General features: G+C 41.6%; 1 protein-coding gene across 3 annotated transcripts in view; it reads left to right on the plus strand.

The window, feature by feature from the left end:
- Positions 1-8563: 8563 nt before the first annotated feature.
- Positions 8564-21577, plus strand: part of satb2 (SATB homeobox 2) — a 59330-nt gene continuing 46316 nt past the window's right edge. For all 3 annotated transcript variants that reach the window (XM_079519280.1, XM_079519281.1, XM_079519282.1), the window contains exon 1: positions 8564-8780. The gene's annotated coding sequence lies outside the window, so the exon portion shown is untranslated. The remainder of the gene's footprint in view (positions 8781-21577) is intronic.

The raw sequence follows: 21577 nt of genomic DNA on the forward strand, positions 1-21577 counted from the left end.
AACATCTTCCTCCTCTTACCTGATCTCTCTTGATGAAGATACAATCTCTCTCCCCCTCCCCCTCTTCCCCTTCCATATACCTCCTCATTCTCTCTCTCTAAAGAAAAAGTGTAACTCTCAGAGTAAAATCACACTGATTTTACTGTGTTCTTTTGTCTGTCACAAGCGTATCACTTTCCATTTCCTTCAGACATCAGACTGTCTTTGGGCTCTTGTGTGGCACTGCCTCTGTGTTATTGCTATAGACAGGTTGACATGGGTAACATATAGTATATCTGATTGTGTCAGCCTGCTTGCTGCTTTGGAGCATGGTGACCACTGGGCGTGGAGTGACTTCACAGTCTGCTATAGCCTAAATCTGCCCTTGGTTTTAAGACAGTCCTGTCTGTTAGCCAGACGAAGTGCCTAATTTGGCTGCTTGTATTTTGGGGGGAGAGAAATCAGTTCATATCAAGGACAATTTCGTAGCATAAACAGCTGACTGGCAGAGCAGAATTTCATTTCATTGTGGTAGTATTAGGGCCAAGTTATAGAGTCGAATTAGGCATAGCCTTTTTGGAAGGTTTGCCTATATCTGTCTGTCTCACTTGACAAGAAGAACAGTACTGAGAAGGAGAAGCCCAGATAGCCTATTATTTTCCACATTTCTCAACAGAGGTTCTATACAACATATAGGCCTATGGGGTGAATGCCTGGACAGCTCAGCTCACTTCTGGCACTGCGTCCGTTTGGAAGACAATCCCTCCATGGGTCAAGTAAAGCCTGGCCCAAACACTGAACACACTTTCCAAACCTCATTACGCGACCTCCGCTGTTTTGTTGCTAATGGGCCCCGATCAAATTCTCCCCGCTCTCCCCTCCTCCGATTCTTTCAAACGCGAATTGAATTTCTTTTCTTTTTTCCTTTTTTTTGCAGAGTGTTTATGTTATCATTTGTAAATCTTACCAGAAGTGGACCATGAGGCACAAGGGGGAACTCCTACGCAGTTTAATGAAGTATTTACAGATAATTCCAACTGTCAAATACTTCTGCCCAATGACATAGTGCAGAGTGCTGACGCTAACAACTCTCCCTCCTCGTTTAGGTCAGACGTATTTGATTTCAGGTAAGAAGTTATACGGAGGAAAGAGGCGGCAGGGCTGTCGGTGCGGGCTATGGTTTTTAACAAGAAGGAGAAAAACAATCCTCTTTGTTGCATTTAAATAGCTCTAGGCCTAATGGTTGAACTTTGAGAAGTTGAGATAGGCGTAACAAGATTACTGTTGTCTCCGATAAGTAGGCCGACTAGGCTATATTCTCTGATTGAAAAATAAAGTATACAAAAACTGCACGTCAGGCCTTTTAGCCAAGCCTGAGGGCCAGTTTTGCTCAATATTTTTGGGATAGATTTACAACATTTTGGGCAAATTTCCGGCCCTAAATGGATCAAGGATCAAGTAGTCTAAACTAAAGTAGACATTAAAACATTAGCGCCTCGGCCCCCCGTTTGCCAATGCAGTCTATAATAGAAATGTATACCTGGTGCCTATTTACAAAAAAAAAGTTATATCATCAATGAATTGCGCATTTATAATTCAAATATTGCTATATGGGCAGAGATGGGCAACCTTTTCATGCGCATGATGTCTTTCCGTTTTACGTGATCAGTGAAAATCATACATATGGCTTTTTAAGTCATATTATAGTCTTAAAATAATACAAGAATAATAAGTCATCAATTTAATAAAACCCAAGAGCGAGTTAATATTTTAATTCAATAATAACGTAAATGCAATGCATTTTTAATAAAATAAACTCAATCACAATGTCTGATCATCGAACGCTGGTGGTAATGATTAGCAATGATTGGTGTCTATACGTATTTAATTGGCTATGTATTTTATATTAAAATAATATAGGACGCTGCAGGCTCTACTAAACACCAATTATGATAATAATAACAATAATAATAATAATAATAGCCTAATAATAATAATAATTTGGTAATAAATCGATAATAATTCGATATTAATAATAATAGCCTAATGACAATGCCACTGTAGCTATACATTAGCCTATATATAAGAGATTAAGATATAGGTAAGAGATTAGGCAATCGATCAAACAATTGCGTTTACCTGTGGTAAATTACTTAATTAGCTTTGTTGACTGTCTCGAAGCTTGAAGTCCTATACAGAGTATAGATTAGTACCAGAGCTTGTCGCGAGAGCAAAAGCGAACCAGTGAAAAATGGTGAGAAGCAGCAATAATGGACTGAGTCGTGACCTCTGTATGGAAGCAATTTGGAAAAGGGCTGAAGGTGCGCTCCAACTGCCACCGTGTCTATTCAAATGCCGTTTAAAAGACAAATTAATCCTAAACGGAAACTAGATACATCCTTTAAAAGCAAGCCATTTAAACAGCCAGCCCTAAATTATTGTAAAAACCTGTCTGGTTGGTTACATCAAGCGCGCTGCAATGAGGGTTTATATCTCAACAGAGAAGTTTATCATCCGCTGGAGGTGTTTAATTTCTCTTTCTGGACTAACAATACGAATGGCTCATTAAATGTGATTAACAATGGATACTAATTAAACATATTGGATGATCAATTTTGTTCATAGTCTACTTATAAACCGGCATGTTTTAAATCTTGATTGATTTGCGCCAATCAAGACTCTGGAAAAAGGTTAAGAAACTGGTGTCCTGCACAATATGTATTTATTTTAGTTAGATTTTTGTTTAATTGTCTGTTTTGCATGGTACGTCTGTCATTCGTTATGCGTTAGTTACCTTCCTTTTCAATTACAACTGATTCAAGCCATGACACATCACTTCGCAACATCGTGTAAAACTATAGTACCATAAAATAGGCTAATACTGTATAATAATTATTATTAATAATAATAATAATAATAATAATAATAATAGGCTATTATTCGTATTACTACAACGACTTGTTTGGTTTTATGTTTGGATACTGGAATTTCGTTAAATAATAATAATCGCTCCCTTCTCGGTTATGACAGGCTGACACACTCTACTTACAGTGTTTCACCAAGTTGGTCACAAGACAATTTTCTTCATCATATCTTGGCGTATGGTCTGGTATAAGCAACTTTAGAGCCTGTTAAGCTTGACTTGCTTAACAGACGATAAAAAAAATCGCCATGTTCAACAATGGGCAAACATTTGAGAAAAACATGCAGGATTCTAGTTGTTGGAGTAAGCAAAACAAAAACGCAGTTTTGCTGTTAAAGATAATAGGCTTCAAATGCAATATATCACATTATAATTGGTTTAAGTGAGGACAGTGAATGTTTTTCAGAATATTGGAAGTGTGAACTCCGCAGCAGTCTGTTGCAGAAGTTAAGTTGACAACACTGCTAATGGGCTGCAACAATTTTAATTGAAAACCCTTACAAAATATGCTGTCAAATAAATGACATTCAAATATCCTATCCACACCACACGCCTTATGTGACGTTCGATTTAATTTCTAACAAAGACAATTGTTAACACAGCTACTCTAATTCCTATAGCACTCTAATTATTTCGTGATGAATCAAATAGCCTATTCTGCTTTAGGATATGGCACTTCTGAAATCCACGACAAACCTTTTCGTCACAAATCTATAGGCCTATAAATCGACAAATCGAAAAACATGTTTGGTAATGGTCAATAAGCACGGAACTGCACCATTCTGTATTTTATTCTTCTTCCCTTCGCCACACAGTCGCGCTGTTTGCACAAGTGACGCGCCTCTGCTCATCATTTTTGTCAAGGTGAAAACTTCAGTGTAAGCCTCCAGAGTCCAGACAGTCCGTGATGAACAAAACCATTTCCCAGCACAAATAAAGATGTACAGTCTTTCGCGTAACACACCTCTAATTGAATTGCTGTCGCTGCCCAGGCCTAAAAAAGAAAGAAAAAAAACAATCACTTTGACTATTAACGCTGCATCTTGGTTTGACACATACCAGATGCATTCTTTCTCTAAATTATTCTGCTGACTTCTTGAATTTGAAATGAGCTTTGTGCCGGAGGTCTGCTCTGTGTATAGTCATTGGATCACTTTCTATAAATTGACCTGGCCCTTCGATGTGAAATAAATAAAAGCATGTTATTCTTATTTTGGAGGCTGGCGTGACGCATGCAGGCTGCAGCTCCATAAGGTGCACAGAGTAGATGACATGCAAAGAGCCAGAGACCAGCCAGTCGGTCCAAAACGGTCGCAACATGAAGCCCGTTTATTCTCTACAAACAGGCCCCCCATCTTCAAGCTCTTACCTCGTATCATATTTCTTTGGATACATAAGTGCATGTGTGCACGGGCGCACGCACTCTCTCTCCCCCCCCCACTCTCTCTCTCACACACACACACACACACACACACACACACACACACACACACACACACACACACACACACACACACACACACACACACACACACACACACACACACACACACACACACACACGTGCACGAAGACGCTTTGGGCCCAATAAGTCTGCCTCATTACTACCATGTTGCACAAAATCTTTAGAGATATTGCACATTTTCAATTATTCATACGATACCTCTGAATTAGTTTCCCATTGTGGCTATTGTAGCGATACATTTTTTATCCGTTTCACGGCATTGTTAAGTTTTACGCTAGTTTGAGCTGATGAGCGAGGACTCCTGGTGCTCTATGTTTCCCCTGAGCAACAGTTACAGAATTCTAGGTTCCCAGTTCCCCAAGAAATGGGAAAAATAGGAATAGGAGATATAGTGGGACTGGGAGAGCTCACGAGAAGCTCTGCAGGCAGCAACGGATTTCCTAACTGCATGGGTTTAAATAATTCACAGCCTCTGTTTTACCCGAGCAGCCAAGGGATGGTTTTGCACGATGAGGCGCAATGCACATGATGCCGTTTGCAAAACATTTCCTTCTTGGATAAATAAATACCCGCCTGCTGTGAACCACATTCGCTTCGTCGCATCTAAGTTTCCTCCTCTCCAGAATGAAGCCAAATTTGTAGCCTTTCTAGCCATTTGACTTGTCCATGCGTATAAGCTTAATAATATTTTCTATTCCCCATAAATGTTAAAATGTGTTGAATGGTCAACCATTGTGGTTAAATGCTTTTTTTAAACGTAATCAATTAGCTTTTATTTATTTTAATATGTACTTAATTAAAATGTTTAGCTTAAAGGTATAGGCGGCCTATACGTTTTTTTTTATAGTAGAAGTGTAACCTGTTGTCTTTCTTGAAAAGCGCGTCTGCATGAGAAGGCTAAAACAGCAGGTATGGCGCCATAATAAAATATTTAGCCCTGTTTTGTAAGTAAAAACATTGTAAGGCCTATATTTTCCACAGTGAAAACGAAACTGCATGATCTGTGTTAGGCTATACGTCTGCGAGCTTATATGCATACGGGACTGCAACAAATGAATCGAAATAATGTAATTGACATAGCGTGGCATATCCTTTCCTTTCAGTGACAAAAAAATCGCATGGTCAAACTCCCACCCTTCAGAAAAACAACAACAACGAATGCCAAGATGTATAGGTTATATGTTGAGTTGAATCCCTGGCATGCAAATGTCTGATCTCACTTGAAATAACACGGTCAACTATTAACAACGGGGTGATTTTATTTTCTAAATAACTTTAGATGGTTATATTACCAGCTCATGGCTATAGTCTGACTAATGTCCTTCATTTCTGTTGCTTACTTTAAACTAAAGAATGCGCTTGCCTGTCAAAATTGTGAAAAGGTTTTGCCGTCTCGTGTAAAAACGGACAAATATTGCCTTCTCCAAAAACCGCAGACTCATTGTTTTAAACAACTAGTACGGTGAGAAATAACGATTTAAAATGCTGTTTACCACGCCTATTTTAAGCCTTAAAAGGCATTTTGTGGCTAAGTCAAAATCACTGGTGTGTGACTTGTAAATGCCACATGTAGCCTCACTGCAAACTCCAAGTGTAATTCCCAACACTAATTTTCACGCACGCACGCACGCGCGCGCGCACACACACACACACACACACACACACACACACACACACACACACACACACACACACACACACACACACACACACACACACACACACACACACACACACACACACGAGAGAGAGACAGAGAGAGAGTCACACTGCATTGATTCATATTGTATATTCTTACCTTGATGATGACCCTAACTCTAACTCTATCCATATAGATATCCTGCATAACTATAACGATATGCCCACAGCGGCATCACCATCATCGCCACCATTAGAGGCTATCATATTTGATAATGAACGACGAGCATCGGCCGAACGCTCCTGTCATGCAACGAATGCTTAATTTGATCATTCTTTCTCTCCCGGCCCGCACTGAGAGTTGTCTTATAGCCTCAAACTGTCCAATTAACAGCGAATTGTCGATGACTTTTCCTTTTCAAATGCATATGAGTAAGATGGTATAAGATAGGATACTTTATTCAGTTTATTGGCAATCAATTAAGGATGGAAGCTATATAGAGTGCACAATAATTGATAAATGTTTAAGTTATAGGCCTAATTAGTCCGATGAAAGAGATTTTTATTTTATTTTTTATTTTTATTATTATTATTATCAAATTAATATCCCATCTTTAAAACAAAGCCAACGAAGCAAAATTATTTTGTGGTAAATATTAGTGTCATTTCAGCATAAAGCAAACATTGCACACCTAATAGAATTCTTCTTGCACTGATGCGCTACGTGCACACTGTCTTTCTTTCTGACCCGCGACGCGCAGACACGTGGAAGTGATCCCGGACACTCCAGTGGCCCCTGTTTGTTTTCCCATCCACGTGCTGAAACTATATGCAAGCCAACAAAAAGATGCTGTAATCCATCCATCCTGCACAGCAAAAATCCTCCGTCTGAAAGTCTGAAAATGGGTAGGCCTACATTTTGAGTGAAATGAACACGGAGGATTTTACTGTGTGCCGCCCTTCTCACTGGCTCTCCTCGTGGGACCATCATCTCTCTCAACATGAGACCAGAGAACCCTGGACACATTTATTGCAGATGTGCAAACCTGTAACCTAATTTTGTCTTGCTCAATTCTGTTGCGCATGCTCTCGTTAAAATGAGCTTGAAAGACTCCCTTGTTGTAGTAGGTTAGCTAAAGTGAATTTGACATATAGGCTAGGCTATATAGGGCAATAAACCAACTACAAGTCGGTCCAACAAAATGTTTAGGTGTGGAGAGTTCAACGTGAATTTGTAGCGAGCAGACACCAACACAGGATTTGTCTTCAGTGCCATTTGACCTTGGATTCCTTATCTATTAAACCCCACGCAGTGACATCTGTCTATAAAGTTGCAGGTTTATCATTAACTGTATCACCCAACAGTGAACTGCTGTTGTATTGACACAGGGCATCTATTAAAAGTGTGTGTGTGTGTGTGTGTGTGTGTGTGTGTGTGTGTGTGTGTGTGTGTGTGTGTGTGTGTGTGTGTGTGTGTGTGTGTGTGTGTGTGTGTGTGTGTGTGTGTGTGTGTGTGTGTGTGTGTGTGTGTGTGTGTGTGTGCGCGCGCGCGCGCGTGTCCGAGGCTTCGCGCGTGAGAGAGAGAGAGAGAGAGAGAGAGAGAGAGAGAGAATCATCTATATTATTAGGCTACTTATTAACATGTATGAGTGGCAATGTGGCATGGACTTCAACTTGAATGGATTATCTGTAGGATGATACTGGCATATCTGGGGGTATGCGATATAGGCTATAGCCTACGTTGTGCTCAAAGCAAAACAATTAAATTAGAATAGCGTATAGCCACAACATGTGAATACCGTATTTGAATTGAAAACAATATCTCCTTTAGCGTATTCCTTTAATATAGCCTATATAACCTTAGCGAGATATAGAGCCCACAAAATGCTTGCCAAAGGTCAAATTGGTTTTGACGCCCCCGTACCCCCCTCCTCCCTCCCTCCCTGCATGCAGCGCTGTTTCCCTCTCTCTCTCTCCCTCTCTCTCTCTCTCTCCTCCCCTCTCTCTCCTTCTCGCCTCCCTCCGCCCTCAACCCGCTGCCTGTCAGTCAGCGCGCCCGTTGGCACGGGGAAGATTGAAAGTGACACACTCTGCTTGTATACCTTTTCACCGATCATTACACCATTAACGGGACGCTTCGCGCTAAATGCTCTATTGATCGATGTTTGCGGCTCGGGGTCCACAACATCCACAACCAAGTTGGCTTTTACGCGAGCATTTCCTGATCCCTCTACTGCGCTGCGCGCTTTTCTTCTACTTGCGCGCTGATGAAGCCATGAGTTCAGAGGAGGACAGTTCGGTGCCATAGTCGTGCTTTAGCGAAAGGACGAAAACGTGCGAGTCGGTGCGACGACACCAAATATTATTATTTTTTCTCCACGCATCAAGTTCAGACTTCCATTCCGTGCTCATGTCCAGCGAGGGTCCCCGCGACATCACAGCCAAGTCAAGCCACTGGTTTTGAGAAAGTCTCTCTCTCTCTCTCTCTCTCTCCTCTCTCTCTCTCGTGTGCTCCATCTCTCACTCACCACTACTTTTCCACAGACGATAAGCACGCGCATTCTCCGTCCATCTCGGTGTCCGATCTTCTTCTCCATTGTTTCTTTCCGTCTCGGCGGACGCCGCTCGGTTCTCCACGGAGAAGTTAGTGTGGACTTCAGGTCCCTGAACGCGGTCCATCCAACTCCAAGAGCCCGTTCAGCTCAGCCCTGGATTCGATACTTTTGATCAATGGACAGAGCCTCGGCCAGCAGCGATACAGGCACGCCTTAAGCAGTAAGTACGAGAGAACATTGCCAACGCACTCCACACTCGCAGTCACCCGCCATCAATTTGAAGAAATCTCGATGCAGTCTCTTATGTTTGTGATAGCATGCTTGTCTGTAAGTGGCGCAACTCCGCTGCTCAGTGCCGTCGCAATTTGAAATGTGGGAGAAAACCAGAGCATATATGGAACGTGAGTGACAATCAATAGACTATTGCCCTAATAACTTAGGTCAGTTAATAATTACAAACTACAAGATTGCTAACAATATAGCCTAATAATGATAATAACAATGATTACCTGACAGTCCTCTTTCCAATCCAATTATAGGCTCGATTAATATTAGGCTATTATTATTAATCATTATTATTTAGTAATAGGCTAATACTAATAATAATAACATTAATAAAAACAATAATAATAACATTCCATATTATTAATAATATTTTGAATATTTGACTTTGAATTTCAGAATTATTATCATTATTAATAATATTAATAATATTAATAATATTAATAATATTAATAATATTAATAATATTAATATCAATATTAGTATAGTATTAGTATAGTATTAGTATAGTATTAGTAGTATTAATGTAGTAGTAGCAGCAGCCTAGCAGTATATTAATCTTAAAATGATTATATTAACGCTACTTTTAACAGTTAACAATGTTTTTACAATTATGGTATAGTGAGTGATTATAATATTTGATACAGTTTTCCTTTTTGTATACAGTTACGTGGCTATTGTGAATTTGTGATTGCATCTTGTTAATTAAGGTAATTAGCCTTTTTGTAGGCCTAATTTTCTACAGCTTTTTGTTTTGTTTTTAGTTAAAACTGTATTCTGTTTACGAATAAATGCACTTAAACCTGCAGGCACTTAGCTTTGAGCACTGTTTAATATGTTTCAGTTTCTAACATCATTCCTAACAACAGACCACCACGACCAGGGAGCAATGAAACAACAGAAAAGTTATAATGCAGAACTTTGATTGTAATAGCAGCTGCTACCACAAAATGTTGAGCTTTAAGGCCAATATTATGTTTTAGTGATTTAGAAAATAGATCTATAGCTCATTCAAAGCACCAGGTGTAAACATTTCCTCCAAATTAGGATTATTTTGTGTGTGTGTGTGTGTGTGTGTGTGTGTGTGTGTGTGTGTGTGTGTGTGTGTGTGTGTGTGTGTGTGTGTGTGTGTGTGTGTGTGTGTGTGTGTGTGTGTGTGTGTGTGTGTGTGTGTGCGTGCGAGAGATCTGGACAGAATTCAATTAATATAACTGTTCACAGGAAATAAATGATTTTCTTAAATATAAACAAGTGTGCGTCACTAAATTACGAAAATGCTGTCCACTGTTTAACTTTTTAATTTATTTCTGAACCATTTGTCCAAAAGGTGTTGATGGAGTTACTAATTAACATTTTCATTTTCTTAAGTGTGAAGTTAAGTATGAAGAATCACGTCAAGCAAGCTAGGGAACATAATCATAAATAAAAAGTATAGGGAGCAGAGGGGTTATTTTAGTATACGCATAACATTAAATGTTATACTAAAAAGTTAGGTTTCTATACGAGAACACAAACTCTGAAATGATCAATAGGTTTCTTGATTTAGCAGCATGATATGTGTGTGAAGAACACAAAAAAGTGCAAGATGCCATTCCAGAGTTAAAAGTCACCGTCTAAATGCCAAAGCACATGCAGGTCTCAGACTCAGGCGGAGTTTTTTTTAGTAGAAATGCCCACTTTCTGTAATCAATACAAACTGAAGGTAAATGCGTCTGGCAGGCTAAATGAGAAACAGTCGCTCCTCGACGATCACGTCAAAAGCAATAGTTTGTGCTCCACTAAACAGTAGGCTTAAGGCCATTTTTTTTACCATGAGATTAAATTCTCGAGTAGGCCTAAAATGAAGAGTGAATTGAAGAGATAGAACTTTGCTCAGCTCTTAAGCACGGTAACACGAATATACGGGCCAGATACGGGCACAAACAACATCAACTGCACGTCAACTTTACCCATGGAGAATAATATAGGCCTGTTTTTCACCGTCGACCATTTTCTCCTGTGCATTTGTCTCTTCTTTGACTATAGGCCTACACACTGACCCCCAACAAGCTTCAGAAAAAGCTCCGTGCGAAGCCCGATGAAAAATGCATTCGTTTCAGTCCATGTGACGAGTGAAGCTTTTTCATTAACGCCAGATCTCTCTGTTTAAACTTATAAACATTGCTTAGATGTTGAGAGTTGCAGCACAGCCGCGCGCACTTTGGGATTTGAAGGGATTGACCTGTGACGCTTTTTAAAGTGCGTATCAAAACAGAGGGGAAGGGAAGCCATACGCGTTTTCACCATGATTTCCCCTATATCGCTTTCTCCCGTTTACTTTGGTTTCAGCGATCGAGCTTTAGCATTAATGTGCAGTGTCACTGGTGACTGTTCTGACAGAATGCACAAGGCGCAGCCATATTATATAGTTGAACTTACATGTTATATAGGTAACTTTATGGAGAGCGGTCTACTCAGTCTGCACCGTAACTTTGTAGACCAGACTGGATGGGCCAATTGCAGCTGATATAATGATGTTGTTCATTATGTTATACAACGCAATTCTGAAGCTAAATTCCCGTGGATTTAGGCTTATTGATTGCCCTTACACATTGCTAAACAATGCCATCCATTTTGAAAATGAGGAACATATCAACTGAACTGCCCCCTTAACGTGTCCAAAAGAGTATCATTATCCCCCCTGCAGTATCCATTTCCATTACTTACATCCAGACCATGTCCAATTTTCCAATGCCTGTCGTTTTTTTTCTGGTCCTTTCTGGTCTCTTCTTCATCCCTTTCCTGTGTGAACCCAGTTATCGGTTCACACATATCAAGGGTGTGTCTGTGCTATTAAAGTGAAGATTAGATAGTGGGGAAGGTCTGTGGGGAGAAAGAAGGCTCACTAATGATACTCCTTCCTTCTCTATCTGGCATGGGAGCCATCCTTCCCCACGCTCTCTCCATTAAAGATATAGCTAAATCTATCATCACTCACAAATCTGCGGCTTGCAATTCGTGTCGTTGGTGGATTCACATCCTTGAAACGCCTGCATCTATTGGAAGACTAAATGTTTAAGTAGTAGTGGACATGAGACCTGTTTCTGTTTCTGTTTCTCCACCGTGTTCTTTGTACGGTCACTTCGACGTCTTTTTTTCTCCCTCCTCACAGTTATTCCTTTTTTTCTGGCGAGGATGGCGCACGTTGTGGTGGATGGGTTTGGCATCTGTGTGTGTGTGTGTGTGTGTGTGTGTGTGTGTGTGTGGTATAGATGTGGAATGTAAGGGCAGTCGCAGTAGGCTAAAGGTTTTTTTTAACGTAGCGGCCATGTCCATAGAGCACAGCACAAAACTCTGTGGCTACTAATCTTTAAATCTCTCCAAAATAGTGCGCTTCTAGCACTATTTTGGGACTGGGTTCATTTTTTAAGGAGGGGGCTCTGGTTATTTACGCGCGTGTGTGTGTGTGTCTTTGTTGCACATTTCAAGCATGCGTGCATGCACGCGTGTTTGTCTCAAGGCCTTATTTGTCTCTCGTGTGTGTGACTGCATCGTGTGAGTCAGTGTGTGGTCCATGGAAGTGTCACAGCAGAGAAGCTGTGTAGCGCGCCTGCTGTGGTTGGTGCGGCGGAGTGTATGTGAATGCGTGTTCGTCTGTCTGTGTGTGTGTGTGTGTGTGTGTGTGTGTGTGTGTGTGTGTGTGTGTGTGTGTGTGTGCGCGCGCGCGCGTGTGTGTCTGTGCGCGCGCGTGCGTGTATGTGTATGTGTGTGCGCGCGAGCGAGCGCACCCATCCCCTCGCCGACGACGAGGGGTGAGGCCATAAACCCTGTGCTGTTAACTCTTTATCCTGTATTATCAAATGAGATGTTTACGAGTGCGCTAAACATGTTCACCAGAAGGAGCTCCGTCTCGCCCCCTCACGGCAGTGATTTTCCTCCCTTTAACTCCGAGAGTGTGTATAAGGCCTATACAAAATCATGGACCCGTCAAGGGCCGATTTGGTTCTATTTGTACACTGTCAGAGTCACAAGCATAATTTGAAAAAAACTAGAATGTGACTGTCAACAATACAAATAAGATCCCCTTCAGGGTTTTACTGTGTGTACTGTGTGCGTCTGTGCGAGTGGCTGGTGGTGCCATGGGCGCACTCTGTGTGGAGCACAACATTTGCGCAATATTAGCGTGCATGCGTGCTTGCCATAAAGGTCTCTCGCCCCCTCACTCCAGCTCTCACCACATCACAGCGCTCTCCCAGTAACACATCTGATGGCCATAAACAATACATTCCACAATAATGTAATCTTCCTTCAGAGCAATCATTTTACTCATAAACAGTCACATAAAAAAAAAGTTTAATTTTGCCCTCCATTTTGTTTTCAGACCCTTTTAATTCTGTGAAACCATAAATTATGGCCTCCTCTTGAATGTGTGTGCATTTATGTGTGGATTGTCGAGGTGCAAAAGATAGGCTAATGAACGTCCTGTCAGCTTTGATGACATTGATGTGAGTGAGTATATAGCCTAATGTTCTATAGTATGGAGTGCCAACATGTGCTGTATTCAAGTTCATTTTTTGTGATTAAGATGATGATTCAGCACTTAACTTTTAGCAATGCGGCCTACATCCCAAGCTGCACGCCTGTGCTTCATGTGAGGCTGTGTGTGTGTGCAGTGTGAAATGATTACTATATTTACCCAGGGTATCTGGGCTAAGCTCAAGAACTTGTTTCCAGCCAGGCCCTGCTCATAGAACATTTCATCGTAGTGGTTCAATGCCTTGTTCAAGGGCACTTCAGCGGTGGTAATTTTAACGTGTCGGACCGCTGATTCGAACTGGCGACCTTCCGGTATCCAGACCGCTCCGCAATCCGTTCGGCCACCGCTGCCACCGTGTGTGTGAGGACTGTGAGAATCCAGGAGATTTTTTGGGGGGGCGCGGGGGGGGACACCCAAAAGCGGGGGTCTGGGGGTCCTCCCCCACAAACGTTTTAACAGAGTATATGAAATTTCCTGTGTTCTGGTGAATTTTGATACTTTTATCAGGCTTGCTTTACTAGCATTGGAATGGGTACAGTTTCAGCCATTAAAACGCAAAAAGTAGGCCTACAAAAAATGGATGACTGAAGCAACGTGAGACCCATCTTTAATAATTCATTATTCAACTGAACATCTCTGTATGATTGCATGCACTGCCCAGACCCCCAGAAACTATTTAACATAGTAGATTTATAAGTTCCATGTGTTCTGGTGAATTTTGGGAGTTTGATAACAACTCCAGGAGCCAGGAGCCAGGAGTGTTGACAGCCCTGTGTGTGTGTGTGTGCGTGTGTGTGCGTGCGTGTGTGTGTGTGTGTGTGTGTGTGTGTGTGTGTGTGTGTGTGTGTGTGTGTGTGTGTGTGTGTGTGTGTGTGTGTGTGTGTGTGTGTGTGTGTGTGTGTGTGTGTGTGTGTGTGTGTGTGTGTGTGTGTGTGTGTGTGTGTGTGTGTGCGTGCGTGCAACAGCAGGGCTTTTAATACCCCACTCTCCCTGCATGTTTTTATCTGAATGTTACAGATCAGTCAATACCACGATAGCCCTGCTATAAAAGTGGATCTTCATTGGTTGGTAGACCATACAGCCTATCTGTCTGTGGACATTTTCCTATAGCGACGCCTCATTCTCACTATCAGCGTTAATAATGACCTCACAGGCCCTCTCTCTGTGTGTGTGTGTGTGTGTGTGTGTGTGTGTGTGTGTGTGTGTGTGTGTGTGTGTGTGTGTGTGTGTGTGTGTGTGTGTGTGTGTGTGTGTGTGTGTGTGTGTGTGTGTCTGTGGCCTTCTCTCTTTCTCTCTCTCTCTCTCTCTCTCTCTCTGGGCCTGGTTTGCATGCTTAAGAGCACAACCATGTATTAGTGTCATATCGCAACGGTAAAGTTTATGCTGAGGTAGCCTGAGAAGCAACAGTGCAGACAACATATATGTAAGTTTTATCCCTATTTCCCCCCTTTTCTGGGAGGTGGTGGGTAACATTTATTGTTGTTATTAGTCCTCTCCTCTGGTTTATCGTATTGTATTTGATTATTATTATAGTTTATAGATTTTTGGTGGAGTTAATATAATATAGTACGTACAGTTCTTTTTGCGATGCACAAGTCAAACAAGTTATTGAATGTATTACTGTTTCCCGCATCCTCACTCCGAGTCCTAACTTTCTGAATGTGTCCTATTTCAAACATGCCTGTGTTAATACAGTGTGTGGACTGTTGACTGTGTGGAGTGTGTGTGGATGGGGGGGACGGGGCGGGACGGACTAATACGCCATCTCCACGGTACACAGGTTTCTTCTGCGTTGCTCCTTACAGCAATAACATTGGTCCATGAATCTTTTTATTTGTCAGCCTATATACATTACACCTAAATGTCAATTTTGTCTATATTTAATGTGAATCCTATGATTCCATTGTGAGGAGGTTTCATGAAAAATCTGCACACACAACACTTCCCAATGTTTTCTGTGCGTCAAGAGCTTGCCGTCTCATGTGCTGGAAAATCATTGCCAGCCTACGTAAATCTCATCGAAACATGTCGTTTTACGTAGGCTGGTGTCGATTTTACAGCGCTGACAGAGTGAGCTCTTGACACACAGAGTTATGTTTTCTGTTTGTAACTGTGTTTTTAATTATGCTGCTGCCTGTCGTGGCCAGGACTCCCTTAAAAAAGTGGATTTTCATCTCAATGGTGACTATCCTGGCTGAATAAATGTAAAATAAATAAGAACGTGTTGGTAAGTGATGTGTCTGACGCATAATCAATCTGAAAGTTGGATGCAACTTCAGTGCATGAAGAAATGTTTCTAACCCCCAGATTCCCGTTGGAAAAGCGGGTAGAAACAGAACAGATTAAACAAAAAAGAATAAAAGTGAGACAGAGTGAATGAGAGTGAGCCGATAAGGAGGAAAAGGAGAGAAAACAGAATCTTCTGGTGACAGGGAATAAGAAAAATGGAAATTGGGAAAACAGTGTTCATAGTGAAGTTCCAATCCCTCTGTCGTAGCCCTTACTTTGCACTCTTTACAGCAGTCATTATACCATATATGTCTTTGAAACGGATGGGAGTACCAATCAGTGTTTGTCAGCTGTCTGATTTGTAGAGTTTAGACTGGCTTTGAATTACATGTTAGCCTCTGTTTGTGTGTGTTTACGTCTTTGAGCTCGACATATTGTTTATAGGTGTGTTTGCTGTTGTGTTTGTACGCTTCTATTTTTCTGGGTGTGTCTGCATTTTCCTCTGCAATCTTGTATTTGGCCCCTGCTACGTATTTGTTATGTCTAGAACGTGTAATGATGTGGAATATGATAGTAGCTTATCTTTAAATCTTGATGATATCGTACTATCAAAGAAAATGTTAGCTTAGAAAAACTGAAGGGCCCATATATTAGTGTTTTTCTGTGACCTTTAGCCACAGCAGAAATAAGGGATTTGGAATATGTAATAATATAGGATGTGATAGCAGTTTATCCTTAAATCTGGATGTACGACGATACAACTTTATTGTCAGCTTGCACTGAAATGTGTTTTGCGTCCATGACGTCACCGTTCAAGAAACAGACAAGACATAGACATACATTACAAAATGGTAGACATTACAGGACAAAAATCACAGAAATAATCAGGAACGAGAACATATCCACTGGTTTAACGATTTTGGTTTAGAAGCAAGACAGACTGATGTACAAACGAGTTCTTTAGTCTGTTTTTCTTAAATGTAGGGACTCTAAACCGCCTCATGGAGGGCAACAGTTGATATTCATAATTTAAAACATGTAAGGGGTCAGAAGAGATACTCTTCGCAAGTCTAAGCATGCTCTTGGTCTGGGTCAAGATGTCTGGATGTTGGTGTAATCCTAATACCATTATAATATCAAATATAGCAACTATCAAGGATGAAGACAAAAAGTCTTAGCACGGTATTTTAGTATTTCACTGATGTGTGGCAGTTGCTTCAGAGAAGCAATACAGTATGTTGAGAAATATGGCCCGACCCTTGGTGTTATCAAAAAAGACATTAAATTGGTAACTGTTCTTATCGTGTCTCTATTAACTGGCTCTACTATCTTTAGCCTTATCAAGGAGTACTGCAGATGGACATGGGCTGCTATGTAGAATGTACAAAAACCGAGTAATTAAACACTGCATTATCTGCATTGCTAAATGCATAACATCAGAGCCATTGATAAATGATGTATGGTCATAAGCAAGCTATCATGTCTTTGCCTACACTTGCCTAAAGTGTGTCTTTAGGGCACAAGTTATCACCCAACACACCCATAATAATTGTATAAAAAGGATTAGCATTTATCAGTGTGTGACCATGGAGATTTATGTACAAAACAATGGTGACACCTGGACAAGTATATAGGCCCACACCCTGTCTATTAGAGAATACACTATGATCGGAAGCTCTTTTAACGCGTTTACACCACAGAGAGAGAAAGAAAGAGAGAAAGAGAGAAAGAAAGAAAGACAGAAAGAAAGAAAGACAGAAAGAAAACCAATAAATAAATAAATCAGTCAGTGATCTGTGAGTTCTTTGTTGGATACTATGGATATGTGAGCTTAGACAAGGCTGGAACCAGATCAGGCCTTTGTAGCTGACCGACCAATCTGGGAACCCTTCAGCCAAAAAAAGAAGGAATAAACAGCGCCCTGTTTACCTTTGAATTTGCCTCTGGGGACGGCGCCAAACAGAATGTGGATAGCAGGATGTTGCCCGTTTGCTCTGCCTTAGGCCCTCCTCTTCTGGTGGGGCGCCTATGTTTTCATTCCCACTAACAACAATGTATACACGTTCTGAATGTCCCCGCCGACAGATTCAGTATAGTGTACCTCGGAAAGCGTTCTTGAGAGATTACAGACAGGCAAACAGACAAAGAGAGGCCAGGACACCGTTGTTCTAGAGTCTGGAGACAACACTGAGACAACACTGAGACAATGCTCTTCTTCATGCACCGCATGCTGCTTCTGTCTGGATCACACATTCATATTTAATGCACACTTACATTCTCAAATTCAATATTGTTTGCAGCTCCAAAATGCAACACTTCTTTGCTGAAGAAGAGGATTTGGATATGAGATCCTGAAACCCTTATCAGCACCGGAGAGAATGATTTAATACATACAAATAATACAATAATTTTACTGCCACTTTATGAAATTATGAAACTTGAAGGCCCAATGAATCTCGTACTGTTGTCAACATATAAATTAGGTTATATTCACATACTTAAAGACTTTAATTTAAAGATGCAAATGCTATTTGGGACTTTCATATCATAATAAAGCAAAATATTGTTAAAAAATGTGTCTGTTCTTCTAACAAGAGTCGATTCAATCACCTCCACTTGCAATTAATCATATTTTTGTATCCATATGTTTGTGTTTGTATCACTCAGTTGAGCCAATAAAAGCTCTAAAGCTAATAACGGTTTGGATGAGGCTGTCGATTAACGTTCAGATGCTACACAGGATAGGAGACAAAAAATGCATAACAGGACAACAACAATAATTTATCTCTCGCATCAATGCCCTCCAAGAAATTGCAAGTGGCACACAGGATGTGTAGCAAGATTGAGAGATGCTGAGCTATATTTGTGTGTGTATGTGCCTGCCTGTCCTTGGTGAGATGCTGATAGTGTGTGTGTGTGTGTGTGTGTGTGTGTGTGTGTGTGTGTGTGTGTGTGTGTGTGTGTGTGTGTGTGTGTGTGTGTGTGTGTGTGTGTGTGTGTGTGTGTGTGTGTGTGTGTGTGTGTGTGTGTGTGTGTGTGTGTGTGTGTGTGTGTGTGTCGTACGATGGTGAGATGTCGGTGAGTCTTGATAGGGATCGTCACTCGTGATAACACGATTCAGGTTAGGACCTGCTAGGGAGGAGAAGATTATTCTCTCATATTAAATGTAGAGTAAATTATTTTTCTTCAGTTAAAATGTGTGTTAAATAGCTCTATATTCTGATAGCACTATAGAGCGTTTGTTCAGTAACAGTGTCCATGTCTCTCCAGGTCTTTTACAAATTTTATCCAATCAGGATATATTAGTCAGACAGGATACAAATTAAACAAGTGAAATTGAAAGTGATGATACAAAGAAATGACCAGAAACAAAACACTATATAAAAAATGAATCTGATAAACCCTCTCCTGATTGGCAGATATTTTGTCACCTACCTGAAAATGTATTTTCTGTTTATCAAAGAGCTGGAGAGACAGGGAGACCCCTCTGTTACTGAGCAAACACCAGCAACCATTACTGGTCAGAATACCACGCTTTAACCTTTTTTTTTTAAAGATATTTTTTTGGCTTTTTCTGCCTTTATTGATAGGTTGAAAGTAATCTGACAGGAAATTGGGAGAGAGATGGGGGGGAAGACACGCCGGGATCGGGAGTCAAACCTGCGGGCTGCGGCATGCCGCCAGGCTGGCTCAGCAGCCTATAGGTGCCCAGACGGTTGAGCTAACCGTCCGGGCCTGCACTTTAACCTTTAACCAAACAATATCACTTACCTTTATTAACGCAAAGCAAATGGTATTCATGTCGTTACCTTTCTGGTGGCCCCTCACTCGACTTCTTCTGTTCGTGAAAAAAATCCACACTTCCAATACTGTGAATCCCTATTAGGGGAAGCATTGGCTTTTACAAGTTGTTCACAATACTGCGAGTGTTACAGTCATTTCTTTCATCCAGTATTCCAGTTTCCCTTGTTGTCATGTTGTCATGCACCTTGCTAGTGTCAGTGTGTAAAGTTGAACCAGAACCCGTACTCATCTTGTCTTCACATGCCACTCCTTCTGTGAAATGAAGTTGGCCAGATTGCTATTGGGGTGGAAGGGGGGGAGTGGGGGGGGGAGCAGATGTTTCTTGAAGTTTACATCATACTGAAGAGGGCTTCAAGAGCTGCCTGTTGAACATTGTCTGCATTTTATTGTCACAAGCAGCCAGCAATTAATCCAATGTCTCATTATATTCCTTTGTTCTTCGCCATTGCTGTTAGCATTGTTGAAGTCACAATTTGAATTATAGCTACCACTGACTTAGCTCACACCCAAGCACGCTTTCCTCAGCTTCATTCTATCAGCTAGCTTTTCTTTTTTTCCTTCTTCTTCTTCTTCTTCTTCTTTCCGTGCTGGTCTTATTCAACTTTGCCACTTGCGTTTTTCTGGTCCCTGCGTTCGTTCCAACACTTTTTAAATTAACCCCAAGGCCAATGTTTTTCATTTATTTTTCATTTTGAGAGGTCTCCCAAGTTCTTAATTCTTCTCAGATTGGAGGAGGAGGTTTTCCTTTTTTATTTGTGGTTGTGGATCGTGGTAGTGGGTGTTTTTTCAACATTAGTAGAGAAAAGAGATGATGATCAGGGAGAGAGAGAGAGAGAGAGAGAGAGAGAGATGGGGGAGAAATAACGGACATAAAGGATGTAAAGGCAGAGAGATGGAGCAAGAGATACAGAGAGGAGGAAAGAGAAATTAAGAGACAGTGAGACGGACTGCATCATCTTTGTGGGGAAAGAGCTGCAAAAACTAGTACAGAGGCAGGGGGTTGTGGGAGTTGGGGAGTGAGGGTTTGCGGGGTACTAATCAAGCACTGTGAATATGCCACACTCAAACATTAACCATGGATTCGCCCCTCATTTGTTTTGTTGATTTGCAGGCCAGTGTCACTCAGTACACTGACCCCTCTGTTGTTTTTCCACTCAAAATCTGGTCGCTAACTCCATTTCTATACTCTAATACAAAATCCTCCCTCTCTCTCTGTCTCTCTCTCTCTCTCCCTCTCTCTCTCTCTCCCTCTCTCTCTCTCTCTCTCTCTCTATCACTCTTGCTTTGCCTCGCCATTTTCCATTTTTTAATTCAATTTTTATTACCCCAGCCACCCTCCCCCCTCTCTCTCCCTCTCTCTCCCTCTCTCTCCCTCTCCCTCTCTCTCTCTCTCACTCTCTCTCTCTCTCTCTCTCCCTCTCTCTCTCTCTCACTCTCTCTCTCTCTCTCTGTCTCTCTCTCTCTCTCTCTCCATGGTGTGGGGTCACACATGCTGGCAGGTGGTGTCCGGGGACTCGTATGTAAATACAAGCAGTCCATTTGGCCTGGGCGAGCTGGATGCTCTTTGGTACTTGGCAGTTGTCCCCTGTCTGGCCTGGCAGATTTTCTAATGGGCATTACCCATATTAGACGTTTGGCTGACGCTCTCTTATCAGGGGACACTTGAGGTCCGTGTTCTCACGTGCACGTGCGCACGTGCACGGAGAAAACAAGGTGCATGCATGCGATGCACGTGCCCAGATTACAAGCACACTGATGTATAGTTATACGCATACTCACCACCCACACTAAACTACACACGTAAGCCACGGCACCGCACAACCCCCTCTTACCCACATTGGCCAGTTTACATTCTCCACAAACACTGATGCAGAACGTCTCTCTCTCTCTCTCTCTCTCTCTCTCTCTCTCTCGCTCTCTCTCTCTCTCTCTCTCTCTCTCTCTCTCTATCTCTCTCTCTCTCTCTCTCTCAAAGGTTTGTTGGATAAGCCCTTGTTTCTAACTCTCTGGGTTTTAACGTAGCTCAATCCACTCCGCTGTCGTCAACGTTTGTCTGTCTGTCATCTCTGTGTGGGTTTGTGGCTGATTGGGTGTCATGGATATGACATCACCCTCCTTCACGTCCACGTCCCACTCCTGCTGCTTCTGAGAGGCCTGGTTGTACCGTTTGGTGATTCTACAATTGA

Source organism: Electrona antarctica (assembly GCF_951216825.1).
Source record: "Electrona antarctica genome assembly, chromosome: 13".
NCBI classification, from domain to species: domain Eukaryota; kingdom Metazoa; phylum Chordata; class Actinopteri; order Myctophiformes; family Myctophidae; genus Electrona; species Electrona antarctica.